Below are 13,029 nucleotides of genomic sequence, written 5' to 3'. Positions count from 1 at the left end.
TTAACCTGAAACTGTTCTTAACCTGAGGTACCACTTTAGCTAATGGGGCCTCCCACTGTTGCTGCGCTGCCACCGGGTGATTTCTGTTCTCATCCTGAAGCAAAGTTCTTAACCTGAGGTACTATTTCTTGGTTAGTGGAGTCTGTAACCTGAAGCGTCTGTAACCTGAAGCATCTGTAACCCGAGGTACCACTGTATACACTTGGCAGAAAGGTGGGATATAAATCTTTCAATTTAATAATAAATGTTGGAAATGTAAAGAGACCGAAGGTACATTCTTTCACCTTTGGTGGACGTGCCCAAGGATTAAGGCTTTCTGGGAGATGATATATAACAAAATGAAAAAGGTATTTAAATATACCTTCTTGAAGAAACTAGAGGCCTTTCTCCTGGGCATGGTCGGCCAATTGGTGTTAAAGAAGGATAGAACATTTTTTATGTATGCTACAACAGCAGCAAGAATACTTATTGCAAAGTATTGGAAGACACAAGATTTACCCACCCTGGAAGAATGGCAGATGAAAGTGATGGACTATATGGAATTGGCAGAAATGACTGGCAGAATCCGAGACCAGGGAGAAGAGTTAGTGGAAGAAGACTGGAAGAAATTTAAGGACTATCTACAGAAACATTGTAAAATTAATGAATGTTAAATGATGTCGGAATGAAATGAAGCTGTTTTAGCAACAATGTTAAAAAGGAGTATGAAAAAATGGCTTGTTAAATAGATGAAAATATAAGGTTATAATATGTTAAGACAAAGAACTAAGATAAAAACAAAGAGGGGAAGGATTTGCTGAATTAAACATTCGAAATGGAATACAAAAAGGGGAGGTGTGAGGAGGTCAGGGAAATAAGTGAATGAAAAGTAAGAAATTTAAAGATGGACTTATCTTTTTCTTTACTGTTTTTTCTACTTTCTTTTTTTTCCTTTCTATTTTGTATTTTCTATTGTTTGTTTTCTTTTTATTATCTTATTACTTTTGTAATCTGTTTTTGAAATTTGAATAAAATATCATTTAAAAAAGAAAAACAATAATATCGTGGGCCCTGCTAATCGCCAGCATTCCCATTTTATGGCAGGTGAGAAGTTAATGATTGCAAACTGGAAATTGAACTGACACTTCCCAAGTCCATGGCTAATGTTTTATCTTTCAGCATGCGTGGATGTTTGTTTACATTATATTCCATTCATGAAACAGTTACGTTTCCTTCTGAATTGGTTCTGTTCGGCTATAATAATCCCAGAGCAGCCATCTCCCACATTTTTCCTAGCCACAGGGATGGATGTAAACAAACATTTTTGTATTATTAAAGGAGCAGAACAAAAATGGCAGCAACGTCCCTCCTGGGCTATGTCACTTCAGAAAGAATTCCCCAGTTTCCCCATGACAATACTTTGGGGGGCCTGATGTTCTGGGACTCTGCGTACATAAACTAATGAGGAGGGGGGCAAATAACACCAACTGATATGTCCCCTACAATTGTCTAGTTAAATAAGTGGCAAAATGACTGTAATGGTATAAGCACATCGTAGGATAAAAAGAAAATGCACATTGATGGCAGTGTTGCTGGCTAAATCGCAAAAGCAAAAGAAAATATAATGAGCAATGATGAAGCTTATTCATGCATTTTATTTATGCATAAATAATGGCAGAGTATTAACAATGAGAAAAGATGTTTTTCTCCATTATGCAAAAAAATTAATAAATACGTAATGCTGTTATTCAGAACTTGGTTAACTATATCCCTTGATTATGAGGCTAGTTCACATGTACATGCATGTCACTTGATGAGGGCAATGTCAAACAATGAGTTGTGGGGGGTAAATGGGCCTTTGCTGATAGAGCACAACAGATTGATATGATGTGAGATTTCAATGCTTTTCAGTGGAATCATTTCAGACATGTACAACGCCGTGCCAATACATATCTTCTCAGATGAAACTTTCGCTGAGTTTAGGATTGCCATGAAAATCCAGACAAAGTTGTTGACAACAATCCGCCCAGACGCCATTTTGACAATCCGATTCCTGGACGTATGCGGGGAAACCCAGACGTATGGCAGCTCTAGCTGAGTTCAGTAGAGCCTACTCCAGGTAAGTGGGTATTCACTTACTTCGGAGTAAGTGTCATTGGACTCAGTGGGACTTCTGACTAGAAATATATAGAACTGCATGGCTGGTTGGTTGTCATCAGGTATTCAAATATATAAAAACCATCAAGTGACAACCAGGCAGTCAGATCTATATGACTGTGAGATACGCATGTGAGCTACTTCAGCTGAAAACTGCAAAGGTGATACGAAAGTGCTCTATGTGATGACTTATTTACAAATGCAAGCAGTGATTTGATTCTTGCATTGGCCAATAAATGAAAACACATGGAATCACAGAGGTAGGAGACTTAGAGGCCAACTAGTCCAATCTTCTGTTTAATGCAATTCAAGATGCAACTTGACAGCATCTGCATCCCTAACAGATAGTCATCCAGCCTGTGCTCAAGCAAATAAGAGTTTGCCCCCTTTTCACCCCCTCCCCAAAACAAGCTGTTCCCCTGTTGAACACCTCTTATTGGTAGGAAATTTCTTCCAATGCCAAGTGGGTGCAAACCAGCTTTAAACTGACTTGTGTTTTGCAAATAACACCCATGATTGCAACCCTTAGCCCCTAGCTGTAAAGGGGCTTCCAGTTCTTCTGATTCAGTGCTTTAATGCTAAGCCAAACGCCCATAAATTAGCTGTAGGAAGAGATCCATGTTTCGCAAGGGCTTTAAGCATCATTGGTGCGACTTTGCATCTGTGGCCTGTGCACACAGGTCAAAATGTCCCATATTCATTAGGAAGGGAGGCAGAGTGAGAATTTGCAAGGGTTGTGCATGGTTAACATGAAAGTTGTGGCTTTGGGCTGCAGCAATGCTCTATTTAAGCATGCTTGTTCCAACTCTAACGAGAAGGTGAGTGATTCAAGCCCACCCAGGGATGGCTGTGGACAGGATTCCTGCATTTCAGGGGGTTGGACTAGATGACTCTTGGGGTCCCTTGCGACTCTACAGTTCAATATTTCTATCTCTAGGAATTTTAGATGTTGCTTAAGCAATTTCAAATAACAGCTGTTGTATTAAATATAAGACACCAAACTAATCCATGCAATGGATATATCTCCTGCTCCACCTCCACAGCAGAAAGTTCCCCAATACATCATTCTGAAAACCACCCATAACGATGCTTGTTTAGTTCCATGCTCAAGTTTTGGACACTCAACCAAATTATAGTTCCATATTAGATGTCCTTTCCTTGTAAAATTCTAGCTGCATTGCTTATGTTATGCTGGCTTCAAACTTATATTTAGACCAGGCAGAGTCCCAGGAAAAGGTTGGGATGTGTTCTTTTCCCTATATTCCTACCTTTTTAAAAAAAATGAAAATGAAATGGCAACTGCATTCTCTCTTTCTCTATTCAACATAAAGAGCCCAGCACTCCACAACTGCGAGGGAAGCTGATAGTCACACCTCATGGCTTGCCATGATAATGGCATTTATAATAGTACTGAAGCAGCGCTTCAGTCAAGTGGTACTTCCATTCTCCTGTCTGTATTGCAGCAATACTCCTCCTCCACTTTAGGCAACAAAAGTTTGAGAAGCTCTTATTCAATCAAGGCAGATCAAGCTGTACCTCATGTGGATTTGGGTGTGCATCTCCCACACCCAAGACTATAGGGTTCACTTCAGTAGTTGTAAGTGCCCACTGCCATGTGTATACGTGTCAGTGTTGTGCAGTTAGGTAATGGTCTTCCTTATTTTTGCCCTGGACTTCTTCCTTGACAGAACTTTCTGCCTTATGTCTTTAAACAAGCCTAAAGAGCTTTTACTTCCAGCATTATAACGCCCTGAAAATGAGGCCCAGAAGCTTCTCAGTGCTGCTTTCCTTGAAGTATGTGATAGGAAGAAAGGGTTTAAAGTGCATGCTGGCATGCACAACCAGGAACACCAGAGCACAAAGGTTTTCAGAATGGAGTTCATGTAAAGTAGGCGTAGGCAGGCCAGCCCAAGCATTAGGCATGCTGAATCAAGTGACTGGTATGTCAGTCTTGTCTACAGTGAGTGACTACTGTTCCTCATGGTTCAGACAGGGGACACCTCAGGCTCTCCCAGGAAATGCCAGGCCTTGAACCTTCTGCGTATAAGACAGATGTTTCACATTTCACAGACAGGCTGCTTACAGCCCTATCCACAGAACAGACCTGCTTAAGTAGGAAAGGATCACACACAAGTATCCCTCGTGACAGCACAGCAGCAGCTCATCACAGTCATCAGCTTAGTCTGATGGTCCATGGAATATTACCTTTTCCCATGTCCTGTTTCTGTCTGTTCTTTGCCCATAGAGAGTCTGTATATTCAAATATTTCCATTTCATTGGATGCTGTGCTTCTTTGGCATATAATAATAATAATAATAATAATAATAATAATAATAATAATAATAATTATTATTTATACCCTGCCCATCTGGTTGGGTTTCCCCAGCCACTCTGGGTGGCTCCCAATCGAATACAGTGGAACCTCGGGTTACATACGCTTCAGGTTACAGACTCCGCTAACCCAGAAATAGTACCTTGGGTTAAGAACTTTGCTTCAGGATGAGAACAGAAATTGTGCTCCGGTGGCGGGCAGCAGCAGGAGGCCCCATTAGCTAAAGTGGTGCTTCAGGTTAAGAACAGTTTCAGGTTAAGAACGGACCTCCGGAACGAATTAAGTACTTAACCCGAGGTACCACTGTATTAAAAACACAATACAGCATTAAACATTAAAAACTTCCCTAAACAGGGCTGGCATATGGCAAAATCCCACTTCCAGCAGGGCCTTCTCTGTCTTTTCTGTCCATTCATGTATTTTGGGGGAGTTCTGCAATATGAATAATAGAATTTCCAAGGCCTTTCTTTTGACTTGAAGGGGAAAGTATAACATCCCCTCCCATCTTATGCGTTGTCTTTTTGCAGCCAAGTCAGATTTTCCTTTTCGTTGTTGCGGTCTAGTTACACGTGAATGCCGAAATGCTCCTTCAGGCCTGAAGCCAGTTGTTCATGGCCCTGATCCTGGCTTGTCTCACACCCTCTTAGCGCAAAATTTCAAAGCCAGAAACAGCTGCAACAGCTGCCAGGCTGGTTTCATTTTAATTCCTTCTCCCCCACCCTTCCAGCCTTTCCAGAGCCACCCCCTCAATTTCGATCTTGCGGGCTCCCCAAGAGAGGTCTCTCTTGCACACCCAGCACTGCTATGTTCCCATCACCATGCCAACGAATCAGATCCCATTACACTGGGAAGGAAATGCTCCTCCTCTGCCCGGTGAACGGAGTAAAATGGGCAGAAAACGCACTCAAGGTTTGCCACTTGTTTGCGGCTGACAAATTAGTCTTGCATTAAGTTTTTAATGTGACAAGCTTGTTCACTCTTCTCTGAAGATTGCTCAAGCAGGCAGCAGTGCTGGGAGAGAGGCAGAGGCAAAGGGAACAGACAGAAGGTGCTTGGGAGGGGTGGGATAAAGGCAGCCTGTATCTCACCAGAGCAGATGGTGTGTGCGAATGTTTGGATGCATCCCCACTGCACAGGCACACGGACACCCCTCTGTCGATGATGGCAAGGCAGCTGGGTTACTATTGCAAATCGGAGAGTTTCAGATGGTTTGGGAGCCTGGGAGGAAGGGTAATGTGAGTGGTCCAAAAAGAAAGAAGAGATGGGATGCTGAACACTCCCAAAGCTTTCTAGTGGCCATGTCAATGGAGACTTTGAAAGACCATTGTGAAAATTGCTACTTTCCCCTTCAAAGGAAGGGACAGAATGGCTATTTCCACAGAGGGGCATGAGCACATGTGAGACCAGTCTGTGAGTTTGCTTTGCTTAGGTAGTGTGTTGTCATGGTTAACTGTCAGAGTGGTGGACTAGGACCTGAGAGAACAGGGTTCAAATCTCTGCTCAGCTGTGAAGGCAATCATCGCTCTCCCTCCCTCTCTCCTACCTCACTGGGTTGTTTTGAGGATAATGTTTGGGGGAATGGAGGGAGAAATAAGTGTGCTACCTTGATCTCTTTGGAGCAGGCGTGTCCAAAATCTGTTTCAGGGGCGCAATCCGGCCCGCCGGTCAGTTCAATCTGGCCCCTGTGGCAGTTTATTTCCTGGGCTAAAATCCTAAAACTCCAAACCTAAAAACTCCAACCCTTTAAAAAAGCTCAACAACTGTGGGGTAAAATTATAAAAAAAGCTCAACCACTTCAATCCTAAAAAAAGCTCAACCACAACCTAAAAAAAGGTCAACCTTCACTTCATCAAATCTGGCCCTCTTTGAAAAAAGTTTGGACACCACTGTAGTTTGGAGGAAAGGTGAGCTTCAAGTGGAATGAATGAATGACACTCTGACAGCTCTGTGTGAATGGATTGGAGAGTAACAATGTAATGGTTGTTTTACACAGGTTAGCACATACTCTATTCCCTAGAGTTATTAGTACAGTGGTACCTCGGGTTACATACACTTCAGGTTACAGACTCCACTAACCCAGAAATAGTGCTTCAGGTTAAGAACTTTGCTTCAGGATGAGAACAGAAATCGTGCTCCAGCGGCGCTGCAGCAGCAGGAGGCCCCGTTAGCTAAAGTGGTGCTTCAGGTTAAGAACAGTTTCAGGTTAAGTATGGACCTCCGGAACGAATTAAGTACTTAACCCGAGGTACCACTGTAAAACTGTAATTCTTTATCATTCAGCTCTTCACAACTGGTGACTCCAAAGTCAAAAGAAACCCATCACCAATGTGTGATGGGTCACCCTGCAATGCCTCTCCTCCTTCCCTTGGTATATGGTGTATATCCCTTTAGATAGGGGAAGGTGGCTATCCTATCTCCTCTCAGTCTCCTCTTTACCAGGCTAAACACACCCAACTCCCTCAACCGTTCTTCATAAGGCTTGTTTCCCCGACCCTTTATCCTCTTGGGCACCCTCCTCTGCACACGTTCCAGCATGTCAATATCCTTGTTAAATTGGGGCACCCAAAACTGGACACAGTTTTCCAGGTGTGGTCTGAACAAGGCAGAATAGAGAGGTACAATTACTTCCCTTAGTTGGGACACTATGCTTCTGTTTATGTGAAAAGTAAACTACATTTCCCAGGGACCTTTGAGGGAAGCCATGTTAAATGTGCTTTAAATGCATGGTTTGTAAACAGCCTGTGTGTCAAGCTTGCAATAAAACACCAGTCTGGAGGTTTGAGACAGCAACAGTTGAGGGAGCAATAAAGCAGAGAGCCCCCCAGCAAAGAGAATTGAGACTTTTTACTCCACTGCCCAGCTTTTAGCTTAAGTTCCCTGGGTCCCTTTTTTATTGCCTCACCTAATTTCTCCATTCAAGCAGAGGCACCTCTGACATTAGGGGAAGCAAAGTCCCCCACTACTTGCCCTTTGGTTTGAGAAGTAGGACATATCCACACAGCGCAGCTGCACAAGTGAATTGTTTCCCAACATATTTTAGGATATTCTTTATGCCTAGGGAAATTTCTGCCAATGCTTCTGGGGGGGATGCTTTTGGGGGGGATTACTTCTCCTCTTTCATCTCATCCAAGCACAGTCCCGTAGATCACAGTCAACATAGGATGGGGATCTTCCTCCCACACTGGGTCCCTTGCCGGATTGAGACAGTTGCAAGGGCTACCGGTAAGACCTGCTGTGCTGTATGTTGTCCCTTGTGACATTAACCAGTGTCAGTCACAGGGAGTTACTGCATTACAAAGAAACCTACAGATGCAATGTTGAATGGGGAAGCTGAACAAAAGGCTTTCCTTTGTTAGAGGCTGCGAGAGTCTCAGGTTCTTTGTCTTTCAGACAAGACCACCTAAGACATCTGGTGCTCCAGGCAAACAAATCCAAATGGCAACCCCCTCCCTTGGCAGTAAAAAAAAATGTTAACAATAAATTATAGACACTCCGATGCAATGCCCTTCAATTGCTGCTGAAAGGCAACCCCCTTCCTCTGCCTAACGGTAGGGCCAGCTCTGCTCCCAGGCGGTTTCCTCTCCATCTACTCACCTAATCTGGAGAGATTTTTGTCTGCCACACACCACCATCCATTTATCACTCGGTGCCAGTCATTCCAGGGAATCTCTTAATTTTGAGGTCTGTTTAGCACCTATGGGTGGAAGTGGCAGTTGGCTGGCACTGCTCAAAGCTGGGCAGAGCTAATGTAGGCAGGTGTTGAGCAACTTTGAATCACAGAGTGTGGCAGCTTCCCTGCTATTTTCCAGCGTGGCACAGATTGTGTGAGAGGCTGGATTTCATCCTTTTATCTACTTGTGCTTTGTAACCAGGAGTATGCCCTGCATTGACTGGCACCACCAGAAACTTAGATGTCTTTTCCTGTTTATACAGAAACATCCAGAAGGACCTGAGCCCCTTTGGATCTTGTCCTGGATTTGGTACAGGCATCCCTCCCACTTACACGCGATCATGTGTGACTGCGTATATGCACAGCACTGAGAAATTAAAGAAAAATTCGTTTCAAACCCAGAAAGGGCAGGAGAGTGCCAGAGAGTCCTCGTGACTCGTGAGGAGACCCTCCCCGAAGCCTGAAGAGGATGTCAATGAGGGTGCAGGAAGCCACAGCTGGGCTTTGTTTATGCTGCTCAGCCTCCCTGCCTCACAGCTTCAATTCCAGTTGTGGATATTTTGGGATATGGTACTTTTGGTCTGGATTGGAAAGAGAGGGGCAGAGAGGGCGTTTAAAGGGTGTTTAGAGGGTGCTCCCAACTTTACGTGATTTCACTTGTGCATGCGGGACCCCAGAACTGAACCCCTGTATAAGTGAAGAGTCGCCTCCAGCACAGGGGTGGGGAACCTCTGTCCTGGTGGCCCAAATGCAGCCCCTCCCAGGCCCCTCTGTGTGGCCCTTGACATTCTCCTCAGCCACGCTCCCTCACCAAACCTGTGCCACACCCTCCTGGGGTGCTTATGCCTGGCTGGAATGCATCCTTAAACTTCATGCTCAGGATAGCTCAGTCGGTAGAGCACGAGACTCTTAATCTCAAGTTTGTGGGTCTGAGCCCCATGTTGGGTGAAAGATTCCTGCATTGCCAAGTGTTGGTCTAGATGGCCCTCATGGTCCCTTCCAGATCTACAATTCTATGATTCTGTGAAGATGACTTTGCTTGCCTGGGCAGAGGATAGAGGTGTGTGTGTGTGTGTGTGTGTGTGTGTGTGTGTGTGTGTGTGTGTGAAGAAACTAGACTACCATACAGAGGTAAAATGTACATCCGTTGCTCCACCCAACATAGCCCATGGAAGCTCACCCAGGGAATAAATATGGGCCTCAGGCTGAAAATGCCCCCTACTTCAGCTCTAGGTGTTTCAGACATGAGCAGTAGAAGAAGTTTTCTCCTTCTGCATGGGTTGAGGCCAGAGCTTTAGCTTCCAGAGCTTTAGCTTCTATCCATTGAGAATGGATAGAAAGCAGTCCTATAGGGAAGGGATGTATTTATGGAATTTTATTTCAGAAATTGTTCTCTCTCTCTCTCTCTCTCTCTCTCTCTCTCTCTCTCTCTCTCCATGTGTGTGCATTGGGTATCTTATCCTTCAAACAAATTCGCAGGGCAGCTCAACTGAGCCAAGTCCTTATCAGTTTAAACTTGCTGAACTGATAAAAGTGCAGGAAGAAGATGCATCCCACGCATCTCTCTCCTTCTTAAGATGCCAGCAGGCTAACTGGGGAGAATGTGATTTTTCAGATAGCCTGGGCCCCATCTACATTGAAGCCCCTTTTGCTTGTGATGCATCACTCTGCTAGCATTTTTTTATGAATGCAGCCACTGCTTCCAGGACACATGTCGTGGAATATGACACTGTTGCATCTCTCCGGCTACGCCTGCTGAAATTCCCTCTTCCACACCAAGCCCTCTGACTGTCCTCTTTGGGATTTGGCTCTTTGGGATGTGGCGCTGTGGTCTAAACCACTGAGCCTCTTGGGCTTGCTGATCAGAAGGTTGGTGGTTCAAATCTGCACGATGGGGTGAGCTTCCATTGCTCTGTCCCAGCTTCTGCCAACCTAGCAGTTCGAAAGTATACCAGTGCAAGTAAATAAATAGTTACTGCTGCGGCAGGAAGGTAAATGGTGTTTCCGTGCACTCTGGTTTCTGTCACGGTGCTCTGTTGCGCCAGAAATGGTTTAGTCATGCTGGCCATATGATCCAGAAAGCTGTCTGTGGACAAATGCCAGCTCCCTTGACCTGAAAGCAAGATGAGCGCTGCAACTCCATAGTTGCCTTTAACTGGACTTAACCATCCAGAGGTCCTTTATCTTTACCTCTCTACTTGTAATATGAAGAACCAGAATCTAAAGAAGTCCTTTAGGGTGTGCCTGAAAACATGAGCACATTTAGTAGAATTTCCAACTTCCTGCCACATTTGAATAGCAAGAGTGCACACACATCTCATGTGCCACATGTCCCCCTCCCCTAATCTGCTTGAGGGAGAGTTGAGAGATGCCACAGGTGGGAGATTGTTTTGCCTGATGCTTCCACTGGTGGAAAGATCACCTTAGCGTGATGCTGAATTCCACCCTTTTATCTGCCATTTCAGATTTCCGAGTTTAAAGAGTGCCTTCAGCTCCGTCAGTGATTCTATCTAGGGCTGCCAGAAGTCCAAGATTGCCTCTTATTTCTGCATATTTTAGCTCCTCAAAATACAACAGATGTCTCTTATTTCACACCACAAATCTTTGGGACACAATAGATGTCCGTCACTTTGCCACATTACAGTTCAGACCACAATGGATGTCCCCTGTTTTAGACACCATTGTGCTTTGGGGCATCCCTTATTTTTGAAATGTTTATTTGGTATCTCTGTTGGATCTTCCTAAAGCTTCTAAAAAGGAGTTCTTTAGCTCTCTACCCTTCCCTCAATATTGGGTAATGTGCAATAGGCTGAAACACTGAGTCAAACTAGGGAGAGACTGTGGCTCAGAGGTAGGACATGTATTGTGAGTGCAGAAAATCCCGGGTCCAATCCCGAACATCTCTTGGTAGTGCTGGGTAAGACCCCTTTCAGAGACCCTGGGAACCAGCTGCCAGTCAGTGTAGCTGGGGGAACCATTGACCATGCTGGCTGGAATTCAACAGCTGAAATCCAACAACCTCTTGATGGCCGCAGGCCCCCATCCTTGGTGTAGGAGACAATCCTTACCTAAATGAATTGATGGCCTGACCAGCTATAAGGAAACCAGGCAGCATGAACACCTGTGAGAAAGAACAGGCTTGAGGTGTTAACAGGACAGGAGGAGATGACTAACTAAGGACTTCAGGTCCATATATTGCATGGTCAATAGGGAGCACCCCAGTGTGGTATAATGGTCAGAGACCAGACGTGGAGGCCTGGGTTAAAATCCTTGATCACCCATGAAACTCATCGGATAGCCTTGAGCTGGTCATTACTGCTCAACCCATCATACTTCATAGGACTAAATCATACAGATAGCTCATTTGGTAGAGCACAAGACCCCTTAATCTCATGGTCATGGGTTCAAGCCTCATGTTGGGTGAAAGATTCCTGCTTTGCAGGGCGTTGGACTAGATGACACTTGTGGCCCCTTCCAACTCTACAGTTTTATGATTTGCATGTATACCCTGCCCACTAACTGAAGCTCTCAAGGTGTCAGTAAATACAGTGTATTTAAAACACAATAAAATAGACAATAATATAACAGTCACTGCAACAGGGCAAATGTGTATATAAGCCCCATCCTCACACACACACCCAATGTTCCAACAAATGCCTTTCTGCAGCTTAGTCTCCTGGCTTAGAACTTTCTGTTGAAGCAGCTAGAAATTAGCCCCACACAGGCCAGAATTTCCTCACTGGGTGGCTGCTGCTGCTGCTGCTGCTGCCTCTCACAGCCACAGCCTTGGTGACAGATGCAGGAGGTGCTGGGGAGGCAAAGATGGTACAAGCCTTCCTCCCAGTTCTCAGTTCTCCCAGTTCACTTTTGCGTTTTATAGCTGCACTCACAAGACTGGGCCTGGCCATAAACCCCCCCCCCCGACACACACAATGGAGTTGACACTTGGTGGCAGATGCAGGCTTGGATGATGTGTGAAGTGGCCTGCAGCAGAAATCTAGGAAGATTTTGTCATGCATCTCTGGTTGATGGGTTCTGTTAATTTCTTCTTTTTCTGTTGCTGCTGCTTCTCGCAGAATGCATTTCCCATCAAAGAAGGCAATCTGTTCAGACTGCAGAGTAGACACTTCACCTAGGAGCTTGTATAACTATTAGTGCGATGGGTGTCTTTGAAAGAAAACTAAGTGATGAGATCCTGCATCGGCAAAAGGCAACATCAATTTTTAATAGCAAGCATCAGCATTTGTAAAAGTCACGTAAGGTGGGAAATCGATGGAGTTCTAAAACGGGCACAACCAAAGAGCAAGCGAAAAGGCCACCCCTCCTTTCTCCGGCAAAGGAAGGGAAAACAGGGTGCTGAGGCCGACACTGCTTGGAATAGAAGCTGAAAGCTCCTGGGGCAGAGGGGAGGGTGAGGCCTTTTATGGAAAACAAAAGGCAGCAAGGAGAGGTCAAGCTTGGCATAGAAATCTGGAGTAAGGGCTGGATGTATTCATCCCTTCTTGTTGTAGAACCAATTCAGCTGCACAGAAATAGCACTTTGTGCTCTTCTTTCTGATCAAGGTGGATGGATGCAGAAAGAAGGGAGGACCCTCAGAAGACAGCGCCGTGCAGAAGGATTTCAGCATGTGGCACTTGCATGGCAAATTGTGGGTGTGTACACACAGGCATAAGCTGCCTTCTGCACTGCCTTCTGCAGAGCCAACTCCTTGGGGCCAATGTCCCTTTGCCCCCTCAATAAAAGATTTAAGGGGGCTGCCTCCCCAAGTTGATGGGCATTGCCAAACAAATGACGTGTGTGCTGCATGTTGTGATAGATTATGCAGAGTGGGGCTTACCTGCCCCCCAATACTTTGTTCAAGTTGGCACCCCGCCATAAGGGTCTTATGCC

General features: G+C 44.9%; 1 protein-coding gene across 2 annotated transcripts in view; it reads left to right on the top strand.

The window, feature by feature from the left end:
* Positions 1-1,910: 1,910 nt before the first annotated feature.
* Positions 1,911-13,029, top strand: part of CHST1 (carbohydrate sulfotransferase 1) — a 56,279-nt gene continuing 45,160 nt past the window's right edge. The window contains exon 1 of one of the 2 annotated variants that reach the window (XR_014541838.1): positions 1,911-2,098. The gene's annotated coding sequence lies outside the window, so the exon portion shown is untranslated. The remainder of the gene's footprint in view (positions 2,099-13,029) is intronic. The other variant, XM_083587142.1, reaches the window with a different exon arrangement.

Source organism: Podarcis filfolensis, assembly GCF_964270895.1.
Source record: "Podarcis filfolensis genome assembly, chromosome: 1".
Taxonomy (NCBI): Eukaryota; Metazoa; Chordata; class Lepidosauria; order Squamata; family Lacertidae; genus Podarcis; species Podarcis filfolensis.
Note: the sequence above shows the minus strand (reverse complement) of the source record. Positions and strands in the feature narration are given on the sequence as shown.